At 43.7% G+C, this 13,301-nt stretch overlaps 14 non-coding genes across 14 annotated transcripts; all 14 read right to left on the reverse strand.

The window, feature by feature from the left end:
• Nucleotides 1–288: 288 nt before the first annotated feature.
• On the reverse strand, nucleotides 289–376 carry trnay-gua (transfer RNA tyrosine (anticodon GUA)). The gene is given in 2 exon segments: nucleotides 289–324; nucleotides 340–376. It is a non-coding gene; the product is annotated as a tRNA-Tyr (tRNA).
• Nucleotides 377–1,659: 1,283 nt separating this feature from the next.
• On the reverse strand, nucleotides 1,660–1,747 carry trnay-gua (transfer RNA tyrosine (anticodon GUA)). The gene is given in 2 exon segments: nucleotides 1,660–1,695; nucleotides 1,711–1,747. It is a non-coding gene; the product is annotated as a tRNA-Tyr (tRNA).
• Nucleotides 1,748–2,390: 643 nt separating this feature from the next.
• On the reverse strand, nucleotides 2,391–2,478 carry trnay-gua (transfer RNA tyrosine (anticodon GUA)). Its single transcript is given in 2 exon segments — nucleotides 2,391–2,426; nucleotides 2,442–2,478. It is a non-coding gene; the product is annotated as a tRNA-Tyr (tRNA).
• Nucleotides 2,479–3,290: 812 nt separating this feature from the next.
• Nucleotides 3,291–3,378, reverse strand: trnay-gua (transfer RNA tyrosine (anticodon GUA)). Its single transcript is given in 2 exon segments — nucleotides 3,291–3,326; nucleotides 3,342–3,378. It is a non-coding gene; the product is annotated as a tRNA-Tyr (tRNA).
• Nucleotides 3,379–4,059: 681 nt separating this feature from the next.
• trnay-gua (transfer RNA tyrosine (anticodon GUA)) lies at nucleotides 4,060–4,147 on the reverse strand. Its single transcript is given in 2 exon segments — nucleotides 4,060–4,095; nucleotides 4,111–4,147. It is a non-coding gene; the product is annotated as a tRNA-Tyr (tRNA).
• Nucleotides 4,148–4,346: 199 nt separating this feature from the next.
• Nucleotides 4,347–4,434, reverse strand: trnay-gua (transfer RNA tyrosine (anticodon GUA)). The gene is given in 2 exon segments: nucleotides 4,347–4,382; nucleotides 4,398–4,434. It is a non-coding gene; the product is annotated as a tRNA-Tyr (tRNA).
• A 394-nt stretch (nucleotides 4,435–4,828) lies between these two features.
• Nucleotides 4,829–4,916, reverse strand: trnay-gua (transfer RNA tyrosine (anticodon GUA)). Its single transcript is given in 2 exon segments — nucleotides 4,829–4,864; nucleotides 4,880–4,916. It is a non-coding gene; the product is annotated as a tRNA-Tyr (tRNA).
• Nucleotides 4,917–6,931: 2,015 nt separating this feature from the next.
• trnay-gua (transfer RNA tyrosine (anticodon GUA)) lies at nucleotides 6,932–7,019 on the reverse strand. The gene is given in 2 exon segments: nucleotides 6,932–6,967; nucleotides 6,983–7,019. It is a non-coding gene; the product is annotated as a tRNA-Tyr (tRNA).
• A 643-nt stretch (nucleotides 7,020–7,662) lies between these two features.
• Nucleotides 7,663–7,750, reverse strand: trnay-gua (transfer RNA tyrosine (anticodon GUA)). The gene is given in 2 exon segments: nucleotides 7,663–7,698; nucleotides 7,714–7,750. It is a non-coding gene; the product is annotated as a tRNA-Tyr (tRNA).
• An 812-nt stretch (nucleotides 7,751–8,562) lies between these two features.
• Nucleotides 8,563–8,650, reverse strand: trnay-gua (transfer RNA tyrosine (anticodon GUA)). The gene is given in 2 exon segments: nucleotides 8,563–8,598; nucleotides 8,614–8,650. It is a non-coding gene; the product is annotated as a tRNA-Tyr (tRNA).
• A 968-nt stretch (nucleotides 8,651–9,618) lies between these two features.
• On the reverse strand, nucleotides 9,619–9,706 carry trnay-gua (transfer RNA tyrosine (anticodon GUA)). Its single transcript is given in 2 exon segments — nucleotides 9,619–9,654; nucleotides 9,670–9,706. It is a non-coding gene; the product is annotated as a tRNA-Tyr (tRNA).
• A 1,283-nt stretch (nucleotides 9,707–10,989) lies between these two features.
• On the reverse strand, nucleotides 10,990–11,077 carry trnay-gua (transfer RNA tyrosine (anticodon GUA)). The gene is given in 2 exon segments: nucleotides 10,990–11,025; nucleotides 11,041–11,077. It is a non-coding gene; the product is annotated as a tRNA-Tyr (tRNA).
• Nucleotides 11,078–11,720: 643 nt separating this feature from the next.
• On the reverse strand, nucleotides 11,721–11,808 carry trnay-gua (transfer RNA tyrosine (anticodon GUA)). Its single transcript is given in 2 exon segments — nucleotides 11,721–11,756; nucleotides 11,772–11,808. It is a non-coding gene; the product is annotated as a tRNA-Tyr (tRNA).
• Nucleotides 11,809–12,620: 812 nt separating this feature from the next.
• trnay-gua (transfer RNA tyrosine (anticodon GUA)) lies at nucleotides 12,621–12,708 on the reverse strand. Its single transcript is given in 2 exon segments — nucleotides 12,621–12,656; nucleotides 12,672–12,708. It is a non-coding gene; the product is annotated as a tRNA-Tyr (tRNA).
• Between the last annotated feature and the right edge of the window lie 593 nt (nucleotides 12,709–13,301).

Raw genomic sequence — 13,301 nt, forward strand, 5'->3', positions numbered from 1 at the left:
CTCTTTCGAGCCGGAGTTGAAACAGCGACCTAAGGATATCAACATATGTAGCCTACAGTCCTCCACTCTACCAACTCAGCTATCGAAGGGTCCTTTCATAAGTAACGGTGTAGAAGTTTTTGGGAAAATGTCCATATCCTGTTCAGAAAATGTTGAGCTTTCTTAGCAGCAGAATGGCAAACATTCAGGACATTGACTGCCCCGCCTACTTTTTGGTCGTTGAGGTGTCCCTACAAGTGGTGTGTACTGTTGATGATCGGTTGCAAATTTCCACCTGTAAAAGACTCCTCTTTCGAGCCGGAGTTGAAACAGCGACCTAAGGATATCAACATATGTAGCCTACAGTCCTCCGCTCTACCAACTGAGCTATCGAAGGGTCCTGTCATGATTAACAGTGTAGAATTCAGTGTAGGGTCCTTTCATAAGTAACGGTGTAGAAGTTTTTGGGAAAATGTCCATATCCTGTTCAGAAAATGTTGAGCTTTCTTAGCAGCAGTATGCCAAACATTCAGGACATTGACTGCCCCGCATACTTTTTTGTTGTTGAGGTGTCCCTACAAGTGGTGTGTACTGTTGATGATCGGTTGCAAATTTCCACCTGTAAAAGACTCCTCCTTATCCTGTTCAGAAAATGTTGAGCTTTCTTAGCAGCAGTATGCCAAACATTCAGGACATTGACTGCCCCGCATACTTTTTTGTTGTTTAGGTGTCCCTGCAAGTGGTGTGTACGGTTGATGATCGGTTGCAAATTTCCACCTGTAAAAGACTCCTCTTTCGAGCCGGAGTTGAAACAGCTACCTAAGGATATCAACATATGTAGCCTACAGTCCTCCGCTCTACCAACTGAGCTATCGAAGGGTCCTTTCATAAGTAACGGTGTAGAAGTTTTTGGGAAAATGTCCATATCCTGTTCAGAAAATGTTGAGCTTTCTTAGCAGCAGTATGCCAAACATTCAGGACATTGACTGCCCCGCATACTTTTTTGTTGTTGAGGTGTCCCTACAAGGGGTGTGTATGGTTGATGATCGGTTGCAAATTTCCACCTGGAAAAGACTCCTCCTTATCCTGTTCAGAAAATGTCAAGCTTTCTTAGCAGCAGAATGGCAAACATTCAGGACATTGACTGCCCGCCTACTTTTTTGTTGTTGAGGTCTCCTGATAAGTGGTGTGAACTGTTGATGATCGGTTGCAAATTTCCACCTGTAAAAGACTCCTCCTTCGAGCCGGAGTTGAACCAGCGACCTAAGTATATCAACATATGTAGCCTACAGTCCTCCGCTCTACCAACTGAGCTATCTAAGGGTCCTGTCATGATTAACAGTGTAGAATTTTTTGGGAAAATCTCCATATCCTGTTCAGAAAATGTTGAGCTTTCTTAGCAGCAGTATGCCAAACATTCAGGACATTGACTGCCCCGCATACTTTTTTGTTGTTGAGGTGTCCCTACAAGTGGTGTGTACTGTTGATGATCGGTTGCAAATTTCCACCTGTAAAAGACTCCTCCTTATCCTGTTCAGAAAATGTTGAGCTTTCTTAGCAGCAGTATGCCAAACATTCAGGACATTGACTGCCCCGCATACTTTTTTGTTGTTTAGGTGTCCCTACAAGTGGTGTGTACTGTTGATGATCGGTTGCAAATTTCCACCTGTAAAAGACTCCTCCTTCGAGCCGGAGTTGAACCAGCGACCTAAGGATATCAACATATGTAGCCTACAGTCCTCCGCTCTACCAACTGAGCTATCGAAGGGTCTTTTCATGATTAACAGTGTAGAATTTTTTTGGAAAATGTCCATATCCTGTTCAGAAAATGTCAAGCTTTCTTAGCAGCAGAATGGCAAACATTCAGGACATTGACTGCCCGCCTACTTTTTTGTTGTTGAGGTCTCCTGATAAGAGGTGTGAACTGTTGATGATCGGTTGCAAATTTCCACCTGTAAAAGACTCCTCCTTCGAGCCGGAGTTGAAACAGAGACCAAAGGATATCAACATATGTAACCTACAGTCCTCCGCTCTACCAACTGAGCTATCGAAGGGTCCTTTCATAAGTAACGGTGTAGAAGTTTTTGGGAAAATGTCCATATCCTGTTCAGAAAATGTTGAGCTTCCTTAGCAGCAGAATGGCAAACATTCAGGACATTGACTGCCACGCCTACTTTTTGGTCGTTGAGATCTCCTCACAAGTGGTGTGTACTGTTGATGATCGGTTGCAAATTTCCACCTGTAAAAGACTCCTCCTTATCCTGTTCAGAAAATGTTGAGCTTTCTTAGCAGCAGTATGCCAAACATTCAGGACATTGACTGCCCCGCCTACTTTTTGGTCGTTGAGATCTCCTCACAAGTGGTGTGTACTGTTGATGATCGGTTGCAAATTTCCACCTGTAAAAGACTCCTCCTTCGAGCCGGAGTTGAACCAGCGACCTAAGGATATCAACATATGTAGCCTACAGTCCTCCGCTCTACCAACTGAGCTATCGAAGGGTCCTGTAATGATTAACAGTGTAGAATTTTTTGGGAAAATGTCCATATCCTGTTCAGAAAATGTTGAGCTTTCTTAGCAGCAGTATGCCAAACATTCAGGACATTGACTGCCCCGCATACTTTTTTGTTGTTGAGGTGTCCCTACAAGTGGTGTGTACTGTTGATGATCGGTTGCAAATTTCCACCTGTAAAAGACTCCTCCTTATCCAGTTCAGAAAATGTTGAGCTTTCTTAGCAGCAGTATGCCAAACATTCAGGACATTGACTGCCCCGCATACTTTTTTGTTGTTGAGGTGTCCCTACAAGTGGTGTGTACTGTTGATGATCGGTTGCAAATTTCCACCTGTAAAAGACTCCTCTTTCGAGCCGGACTTGAAACAGCGACCTAAGGATATCAACATATGTAGCCTACAGTCCTCCACTCTACCAACTCAGCTATCGAAGGGTCCTTTCATAAGTAACGGTGTAGAAGTTTTTGGGAAAATGTCCATATCCTGTTCAGAAAATGTTGAGCTTTCTTAGCAGCAGAATGGCAAACATTCAGGACATTGACTGCCCCGCCTACTTTTTGGTCGTTGAGGTGTCCCTACAAGTGGTGTGTACTGTTGATGATCGGTTGCAAATTTCCACCTGTAAAAGACTCCTCCTTATCCTGTTCAGAAAATGTTGAGCTTTCTTAGCAGCAGTATGCCAAACATTCAGGACATTGACTGCCCCGCATACTTTTTTGTTGTTGAGATCTCCTGACAAGTGGTGTGTACAGGTGGAAATTTGCAACCGATCAGATGAAAATTTCCACCTTTAAAGACTCCTCCTTCGAGCCGGAGTTGAACCAGCGACCTAAGGATATCAACATATGTAGCCTACAGTCCTCCGCTCTACCAACTGAGCTATCGAAGGGTCCTGTCATGATTAACAGTGTAGAATTCAGTGTAGGGTCCTTTCATAAGTAACGGTGTAGAAGTTTTTGGGAAAATGTCCATATCCTGTTCAGAAAATGTTGAGCTTTCTTAGCAGCAGAATGGCAAACATTCAGGACATTGACTGCCCCGCCTACTTTTTGGTCGTTGAGATCTCCTCACAAGTGGTGTGTACTGTTGATGATCGGTTGCAAATTTCCACCTGTAAAAGACTCCTCTTTCGAGCCGGAGTTGAAACAGCTACCTAAGGATATCAACATATGTAGCCTACAGTCCTCCGCTCTACCAACTGAGCTATCGAAGGGTCCTTTCATAAGTAACGGTGTAGAAGTTTTTGGGAAAATGTCCATATCCTGTTCAGAAAATGTTGAGCTTTCTTAGCAGCAGTATGCCAAACATTCAGGACATTGACTGCCCCGCATACTTTTTTGTTGTTGAGGTGTCCCTACAAGTGGTGTGTACTGTTGATGATCGGTTGCAAATTTCCACCTGTAAAAGACTCCTCCTTATCCTGTTCAGAAAATGTTGAGCTTTCTTAGCAGCAGTATGCCAAACATTCAGGACATTGACTGCCCCGCATACTTTTTTGTTGTTGAGGTGTCCCTACAAGTGGTGTGTACTGTTGATGATCGGTTGCAAATTTCCACCTGTAAAAGACTCCTCTTTCGAGCCGGAGTTGAAACAGCGACCTAAGGATATCAACATATGTAGCCTACAGTCCTCCACTCTACCAACTGAGCTATCGAAGGGTCCTTTCATAAGTAACGGTGTAGAAGTTTTTGGGAAAATGTCCATATCCTGTTCAGAAAATGTTGAGCTTTCTTAGCAGCAGAATGGCAAACATTCAGGACATTGACTGCCCCGCCTACTTTTTGGTCGTTGAGGTGTCCCTACAAGTGGTGTGTACTGTTGATGATCGGTTGCAAATTTCCACCTGTAAAAGACTCCTCTTTCGAGCCGGAGTTGAACCAGCGACCTAAGGATATCAACATATGTAGCCTACAGTCCTCCGCTCTACCAACTGAGCTATCGAAGGGTCATGTCATGATTAACAGTGTAGAATTCAGTGTAGGGTCCTTTCATAAGTAACGGTGTAGAAGTTTTTGGGAAAATGTCCATATCCTGTTCAGAAAATGTTGAGCTTTCTTAGCAGCAGAATGGCAAACATTCAGGACATTGACTGCCCCGCCTACTTTTTGGTCGTTGAGATCTCCTCACAAGTGGTGTGTACTGTTGATGATCGGTTGCAAATTTCCACCTGTAAAAGACTCCTCCTTATCCTGTTCAGAAAATGTTGAGCTTTCTTAGCAGCAGTATGCCAAACATTCAGGACATTGACTGCCCCGCATACTTTTTTGTTGTTGAGGTGTCCCTACAAGTGGTGTGTACTGTTGATGATCGGTTGCAAATTTCCACCTGTAAAAGACTCCTCTTTCGAGCCGGAGTTGAAACAGCGACCTAAGGATATCAACATATGTAGCCTACAGTCCTCCACTCTACCAACTGAGCTATCGAAGGGTCCTTTCATAAGTAACGGTGTAGAAGTTTTTGGGAAAATGTCCATATCCTGTTCAGAAAATGTTGAGCTTTCTTAGCAGCAGTATGCCAAACATTCAGGACATTGACTGCCCCGCATACTTTTTTGTTGTTGAGGTGTCCCTACAAGTGGTGTGTACTGTTGATGATCGGTTGCAAATTTCCACCTGTAAAAGACTCCTCCTTATCCTGTTCAGAAAATGTTGAGCTTTCTTAGCAGCAGTATGCCAAACATTCAGGACATTGACTGCCCCGCATACTTTTTTGTTGTTGAGGTGTCCCTACAAGTGGTGTGTACTGTTGATGATCGGTTGCAAATTTCCACCTGTAAAAGACTCCTCTTTCGAGCCGGAGTTGAAACAGCGACCTAAGGATATCAACATATGTAGCCTACAGTCCTCCACTCTACCAACTCAGCTATCGAAGGGTCCTTTCATAAGTAACGGTGTAGAAGTTTTTGGGAAAATGTCCATATCCTGTTCAGAAAATGTTGAGCTTTCTTAGCAGCAGAATGGCAAACATTCAGGACATTGACTGCCCCGCCTACTTTTTGGTCGTTGAGGTGTCCCTACAAGTGGTGTGTACTGTTGATGATCGGTTGCAAATTTCCACCTGTAAAAGACTCCTCTTTCGAGCCGGAGTTGAAACAGCGACCTAAGGATATCAACATATGTAGCCTACAGTCCTCCCCTCTACCAACTGAGCTATCGAAGGGTCCTGTCATGATTAACAGTGTAGAATTCAGTGTAGGGTCCTTTCATAAGTAACGGTGTAGAAGTTTTTGGGAAAATGTCCATATCCTGTTCAGAAAATGTTGAGCTTTCTTAGCAGCAGTATGCCAAACATTCAGGACATTGACTGCCCCGCATACTTTTTTGTTGTTGAGGTGTCCCTACAAGTGGTGTGTACTGTTGATGATCGGTTGCAAATTTCCACCTGTAAAAGACTCCTCCTTATCCTGTTCAGAAAATGTTGAGCTTTCTTAGCAGCAGTATGCCAAACATTCAGGACATTGACTGCCCCGCATACTTTTTTGTTGTTTAGGTGTCCCTGCAAGTGGTGTGTACGGTTGATGATCGGTTGCAAATTTCCACCTGTAAAAGACTCCTCTTTCGAGCCGGAGTTGAAACAGCTACCTAAGGATATCAACATATGTAGCCTACAGTCCTCCGCTCTACCAACTGAGCTATCGAAGGGTCCTTTCATAAGTAACGGTGTAGAAGTTTTTGGGAAAATGTCCATATCCTGTTCAGAAAATGTTGAGCTTTCTTAGCAGCAGTATGCCAAACATTCAGGACATTGACTGCCCCGCATACTTTTTTGTTGTTGAGGTGTCCCTACAAGGGGTGTGTATGGTTGATGATCGGTTGCAAATTTCCACCTGGAAAAGACTCCTCCTTATCCTGTTCAGAAAATGTCAAGCTTTCTTAGCAGCAGAATGGCAAACATTCAGGACATTGACTGCCCGCCTACTTTTTTGTTGTTGAGGTCTCCTGATAAGTGGTGTGAACTGTTGATGATCGGTTGCAAATTTCCACCTGTAAAAGACTCCTCCTTCGAGCCGGAGTTGAACCAGCGACCTAAGTATATCAACATATGTAGCCTACAGTCCTCCGCTCTACCAACTGAGCTATCTAAGGGTCCTGTCATGATTAACAGTGTAGAATTTTTTGGGAAAATCTCCATATCCTGTTCAGAAAATGTTGAGCTTTCTTAGCAGCAGTATGCCAAACATTCAGGACATTGACTGCCCCGCATACTTTTTTGTTGTTGAGGTGTCCCTACAAGTGGTGTGTACTGTTGATGATCGGTTGCAAATTTCCACCTGTAAAAGACTCCTCCTTATCCTGTTCAGAAAATGTTGAGCTTTCTTAGCAGCAGTATGCCAAACATTCAGGACATTGACTGCCCCGCATACTTTTTTGTTGTTTAGGTGTCCCTACAAGTGGTGTGTACTGTTGATGATCGGTTGCAAATTTCCACCTGTAAAAGACTCCTCCTTCGAGCCGGAGTTGAACCAGCGACCTAAGGATATCAACATATGTAGCCTACAGTCCTCCGCTCTACCAACTGAGCTATCGAAGGGTCTTTTCATGATTAACAGTGTAGAATTTTTTTGGAAAATGTCCATATCCTGTTCAGAAAATGTCAAGCTTTCTTAGCAGCAGAATGGCAAACATTCAGGACATTGACTGCCCGCCTACTTTTTTGTTGTTGAGGTCTCCTGATAAGAGGTGTGAACTGTTGATGATCGGTTGCAAATTTCCACCTGTAAAAGACTCCTCCTTCGAGCCGGAGTTGAAACAGAGACCAAAGGATATCAACATATGTAACCTACAGTCCTCCGCTCTACCAACTGAGCTATCGAAGGGTCCTTTCATAAGTAACGGTGTAGAAGTTTTTGGGAAAATGTCCATATCCTGTTCAGAAAATGTTGAGCTTCCTTAGCAGCAGAATGGCAAACATTCAGGACATTGACTGCCACGCCTACTTTTTGGTCGTTGAGATCTCCTCACAAGTGGTGTGTACTGTTGATGATCGGTTGCAAATTTCCACCTGTAAAAGACTCCTCCTTATCCTGTTCAGAAAATGTTGAGCTTTCTTAGCAGCAGTATGCCAAACATTCAGGACATTGACTGCCCCGCCTACTTTTTGGTCGTTGAGATCTCCTCACAAGTGGTGTGTACTGTTGATGATCGGTTGCAAATTTCCACCTGTAAAAGACTCCTCCTTCGAGCCGGAGTTGAACCAGCGACCTAAGGATATCAACATATGTAGCCTACAGTCCTCCGCTCTACCAACTGAGCTATCGACGGGTCCTGTAATGATTAACAGTGTAGAATTTTTTGGGAAAATGTCCATATCCTGTTCAGAAAATGTTGAGCTTTCTTAGCAGCAGTATGCCAAACATTCAGGACATTGACTGCCCCGCATACTTTTTTGTTGTTGAGGTGTCCCTACAAGTGGTGTGTACTGTTGATGATCGGTTGCAAATTTCCACCTGTAAAAGACTCCTCCTTATCCAGTTCAGAAAATGTTGAGCTTTCTTAGCAGCAGTATGCCAAACATTCAGGACATTGACTGCCCCGCATACTTTTTTGTTGTTGAGGTGTCCCTACAAGTGGTGTGTACTGTTGATGATCGGTTGCAAATTTCCACCTGTAAAAGACTCCTCTTTCGAGCCGGACTTGAAACAGCGACCTAAGGATATCAACATATGTAGCCTACAGTCCTCCACTCTACCAACTCAGCTATCGAAGGGTCCTTTCATAAGTAACGGTGTAGAAGTTTTTGGGAAAATGTCCATATCCTGTTCAGAAAATGTTGAGCTTTCTTAGCAGCAGTATGCCAAACATTCAGGACATTGACTGCCCCGCCTACTTTTTGGTCGTTGAGGTGTCCCTACAAGTGGTGTGTACTGTTGATGATCGGTTGCAAATTTCCACCTGTAAAAGACTCCTCCTTATCCTGTTCAGAAAATGTTGAGCTTTCTTAGCAGCAGTATGCCAAACATTCAGGACATTGACTGCCCCGCATACTTTTTTGTTGTTGAGATCTCCTGACAAGTGGTGTGTACAGGTGGAAATTTGCAACCGATCAGATGAAAATTTCCACCTTTAAAGACTCCTCCTTCGAGCCGGAGTTGAACCAGCGACCTAAGGATATCAACATATGTAGCCTACAGTCCTCCGCTCTACCAACTGAGCTATCGAAGGGTCCTGTCATGATTAACAGTGTAGAATTCAGTGTAGGGTCCTTTCATAAGTAACGGTGTAGAAGTTTTTGGGAAAATGTCCATATCCTGTTCAGAAAATGTTGAGCTTTCTTAGCAGCAGAATGGCAAACATTCAGGACATTGACTGCCCCGCCTACTTTTTGGTCGTTGAGATCTCCTCACAAGTGGTGTGTACTGTTGATGATCGGTTGCAAATTTCCACCTGTAAAAGACTCCTCTTTCGAGCCGGAGTTGAAACAGCTACCTAAGGATATCAACATATGTAGCCTACAGTCCTCCGCTCTACCAACTGAGCTATCGAAGGGTCCTTTCATAAGTAACGGTGTAGAAGTTTTTGGGAAAATGTCCATATCCTGTTCAGAAAATGTTGAGCTTTCTTAGCAGCAGTATGCCAAACATTCAGGACATTGACTGCCCCGCATACTTTTTTGTTGTTGAGGTGTCCCTACAAGTGGTGTGTACTGTTGATGATCGGTTGCAAATTTCCACCTGTAAAAGACTCCTCCTTATCCTGTTCAGAAAATGTTGAGCTTTCTTAGCAGCAGTATGCCAAACATTCAGGACATTGACTGCCCCGCATACTTTTTTGTTGTTGAGGTGTCCCTACAAGTGGTGTGTACTGTTGATGATCGGTTGCAAATTTCCACCTGTAAAAGACTCCTCTTTCGAGCCGGAGTTGAAACAGCGACCTAAGGATATCAACATATGTAGCCTACAGTCCTCCACTCTACCAACTCAGCTATCGAAGGGTCCTTTCATAAGTAACGGTGTAGAAGTTTTTGGGAAAATGTCCATATCCTGTTCAGAAAATGTTGAGCTTTCTTAGCAGCAGAATGGCAAACATTCAGGACATTGACTGCCCCGCCTACTTTTTGGTCGTTGAGGTGTCCCTACAAGTGGTGTGTACTGTTGATGATCGGTTGCAAATTTCCACCTGTAAAAGACTCCTCTTTCGAGCCGGAGTTGAAACAGCGACCTAAGGATATCAACATATGTAGCCTACAGTCCTCCGCTCTACCAACTGAGCTATCGAAGGGTCCTGTCATGATTAACAGTGTAGAATTCAGTGTAGGGTCCTTTCATAAGTAACGGTGTAGAAGTTTTTGGGAAAATGTCCATATCCTGTTCAGAAAATGTTGAGCTTTCTTAGCAGCAGTATGCCAAACATTCAGGACATTGACTGCCCCGCATACTTTTTTGTTGTTGAGGTGTCCCTACAAGTGGTGTGTACTGTTGATGATCGGTTGCAAATTTCCACCTGTAAAAGACTCCTCCTTATCCTGTTCAGAAAATGTTGAGCTTTCTTAGCAGCAGTATGCCAAACATTCAGGACATTGACTGCCCCGCATACTTTTTTGTTGTTTAGGTGTCCCTGCAAGTGGTGTGTACGGTTGATGATCGGTTGCAAATTTCCACCTGTAAAAGACTCCTCTTTCGAGCCGGAGTTGAAACAGCTACCTAAGGATATCAACATATGTAGCCTACAGTCCTCCGCTCTACCAACTGAGCTATCGAAGGGTCCTTTCATAAGTAACGGTGTAGAAGTTTTTGGGAAAATGTCCATATCCTGTTCAGAAAATGTTGAGCTTTCTTAGCAGCAGTATGCCAAACATTCAGGACATTGACTGCCCCGCATACTTTTTTGTTGTTGAGGTGTCCCTACAAGGGGTGTGTATGGTTGATGATCGGTTGCAAATTTCCACCTGGAAAAGACTCCTCCTTATCCTGTTCAGAAAATGTCAAGCTTTCTTAGCAGCAGAATGGCAAACATTCAGGACATTGACTGCCCGCCTACTTTTTTGTTGTTGAGGTCTCCTGATAAGTGGTGTGAACTGTTGATGATCGGTTGCAAATTTCCACCTGTAAAAGACTCCTCCTTCGAGCCGGAGTTGAACCAGCGACCTAAGTATATCAACATATGTAGCCTACAGTCCTCCGCTCTACCAACTGAGCTATCTAAGGGTCCTGTCATGATTAACAGTGTAGAATTTTTTGGGAAAATCTCCATATCCTGTTCAGAAAATGTTGAGCTTTCTTAGCAGCAGTATGCCAAACATTCAGGACATTGACTGCCCCGCATACTTTTTTGTTGTTGAGGTGTCCCTACAAGTGGTGTGTACTGTTGATGATCGGTTGCAAATTTCCACCTGTAAAAGACTCCTCCTTATCCTGTTCAGAAAATGTTGAGCTTTCTTAGCAGCAGTATGCCAAACATTCAGGACATTGACTGCCCCGCATACTTTTTTGTTGTTTAGGTGTCCCTACAAGTGGTGTGTACTGTTGATGATCGGTTGCAAATTTCCACCTGTAAAAGACTCCTCCTTCGAGCCGGAGTTGAACCAGCGACCTAAGGATATCAACATATGTAGCCTACAGTCCTCCGCTCTACCAACTGAGCTATCGAAGGGTCTTTTCATGATTAACAGTGTAGAATTTTTTTGGAAAATGTCCATATCCTGTTCAGAAAATGTCAAGCTTTCTTAGCAGCAGAATGGCAAACATTCAGGACATTGACTGCCCGCCTACTTTTTTGTTGTTGAGGTCTCCTGATAAGAGGTGTGAACTGTTGATGATCGGTTGCAAATTTCCACCTGTAAAAGACTCCTCCTTCGAGCCGGAGTTGAAACAGAGACCAAAGGATATCAACATATGTAACCTACAGTCCTCCGCTCTACCAACTGAGCTATCGAAGGGTCCTTTCATAAGTAACGGTGTAGAAGTTTTTGGGAAAATGTCCATATCCTGTTCAGAAAATGTTGAGCTTCCTTAGCAGCAGAATGGCAAACATTCAGGACATTGACTGCCACGCCTACTTTTTGGTCGTTGAGATCTCCTCACAAGTGGTGTGTACTGTTGATGATCGGTTGCAAATTTCCACCTGTAAAAGACTCCTCCTTATCCTGTTCAGAAAATGTTGAGCTTTCTTAGCAGCAGTATGCCAAACATTCAGGACATTGACTGCCCCGCCTACTTTTTGGTCGTTGAGATCTCCTCACAAGTGGTGTGTACTGTTGATGATCGGTTGCAAATTTCCACCTGTAAAAGACTCCTCCTTCGAGCCGGAGTTGAACCAGCGACCTAAGGATATCAACATATGTAGCCTACAGTCCTCCGCTCTACCAACTGAGCTATCGAAGGGTCCTGTAATGATTAACAGTGTAGAATTTTTTGGGAAAATGTCCATATCCTGTTCAGAAAATGTTGAGCTTTCTTAGCAGCAGTATGCCAAACATTCAGGACATTGACTGCCCCGCATACTTTTTTGTTGTTGAGGTGTCCCTACAAGTGGTGTGTACTGTTGATGATCGGTTGCAAATTTCCACCTGTAAAAGACTCCTCCTTATCCAGTTCAGAAAATGTTGAGCTTTCTTAGCAGCAGTATGCCAAACATTCAGGACATTGACTGCCCCGCATACTTTTTTGTTGTTGAGGTGTCCCTACAAGTGGTGTGTACTGTTGATGATCGGTTGCAAATTTCCACCTGTAAAAGACTCCTCTTTCGAGCCGGACTTGAAACAGCGACCTAAGGATATCAACATATGTAGCCTACAGTCCTCCACTCTACCAACTCAGCTATCGAAGGGTCCTTTCATAAGTAACGGTGTAGAAGTTTTTGGGAAAATGTCCATATCCTGTTCAGAAAATGTTGAGCTTTCTTAGCAGCAGAATGGCAAACATTCAGGACATTGACTGCCCCGCCTACTTTTTGGTCGTTGAGGTGTCCCTACAAGTGGTGTGTACTGTTGATGATCGGTTGCAAATTTCCACCTGTAAAAGACTCCTCCTTATCCTGTTCAGAAAATGTTGAGCTTTCTTAGCAGCAGTATGCCAAACATTCAGGACATTGACTGCCCCGCATACTTTTTTGTTGTTGAGATCTCCTGACAAGTGGTGTGTACAGGTGGAAATTTGCAACCGATCAGATGAAAATTTCCACCTTTAAAGACTCCTCCTTCGAGCCGGAGTTGAACCAGCGACCTAAGGATATCAACATATGTAGCCTACAGTCCTCCGCTCTACCAACTGAGCTATCGAAGGGTCCTGTCATGATTAACAGTGTAGAATTCAGTGTAGGGTCCTTTCATAAGTAACGGTGTAGAAGTTTTTGGGAAAATGTCCATATCCTGTTCAGAAAATGTTGAGCTTTCTTAGCAGCAGAATGGCAAACATTCAGGACATTGACTGCCCCGCCTACTTTTTGGTCGTTGAGATCTCCTCACAAGTGGTGTGTACTGTTGATGATCGGTTGCAAATTTCCACCTGTAAAAGACTCCTCTTTCGAGCCGGAGTTGAAACAGCTACCTAAGGATATCAACATATGTAGCCTACAGTCCTCCGCTCTACCAACTGAGCTATCGAAGGGTCCTTTCATAAGTAACGGTGTAGAAGTTTTTGGGAAAATGTCCATATCCTGTTCAGAAAATGTTGAGCTTTCTTAGCAGCAGTATGCCAAACATTCAGGACATTGACTGCCCCGCATACTTTTTTGTTGTTGAGGTGTCCCTACAAGTGGTGTGTACTGTTGATGATCGGTTGCAAATTTCCACCTGTAAAAGACTCCTCCTTATCCTGTTCAGAAAATGTTGAGCTTTCTTAGCAGCAGTATGCCAAACATTCAGGACATTGACTGC

This window comes from Pleuronectes platessa, chromosome 8 (genome assembly GCF_947347685.1).
Source record: "Pleuronectes platessa chromosome 8, fPlePla1.1, whole genome shotgun sequence".
NCBI classification, from domain to species: Eukaryota; Metazoa; Chordata; class Actinopteri; order Pleuronectiformes; family Pleuronectidae; genus Pleuronectes; species Pleuronectes platessa.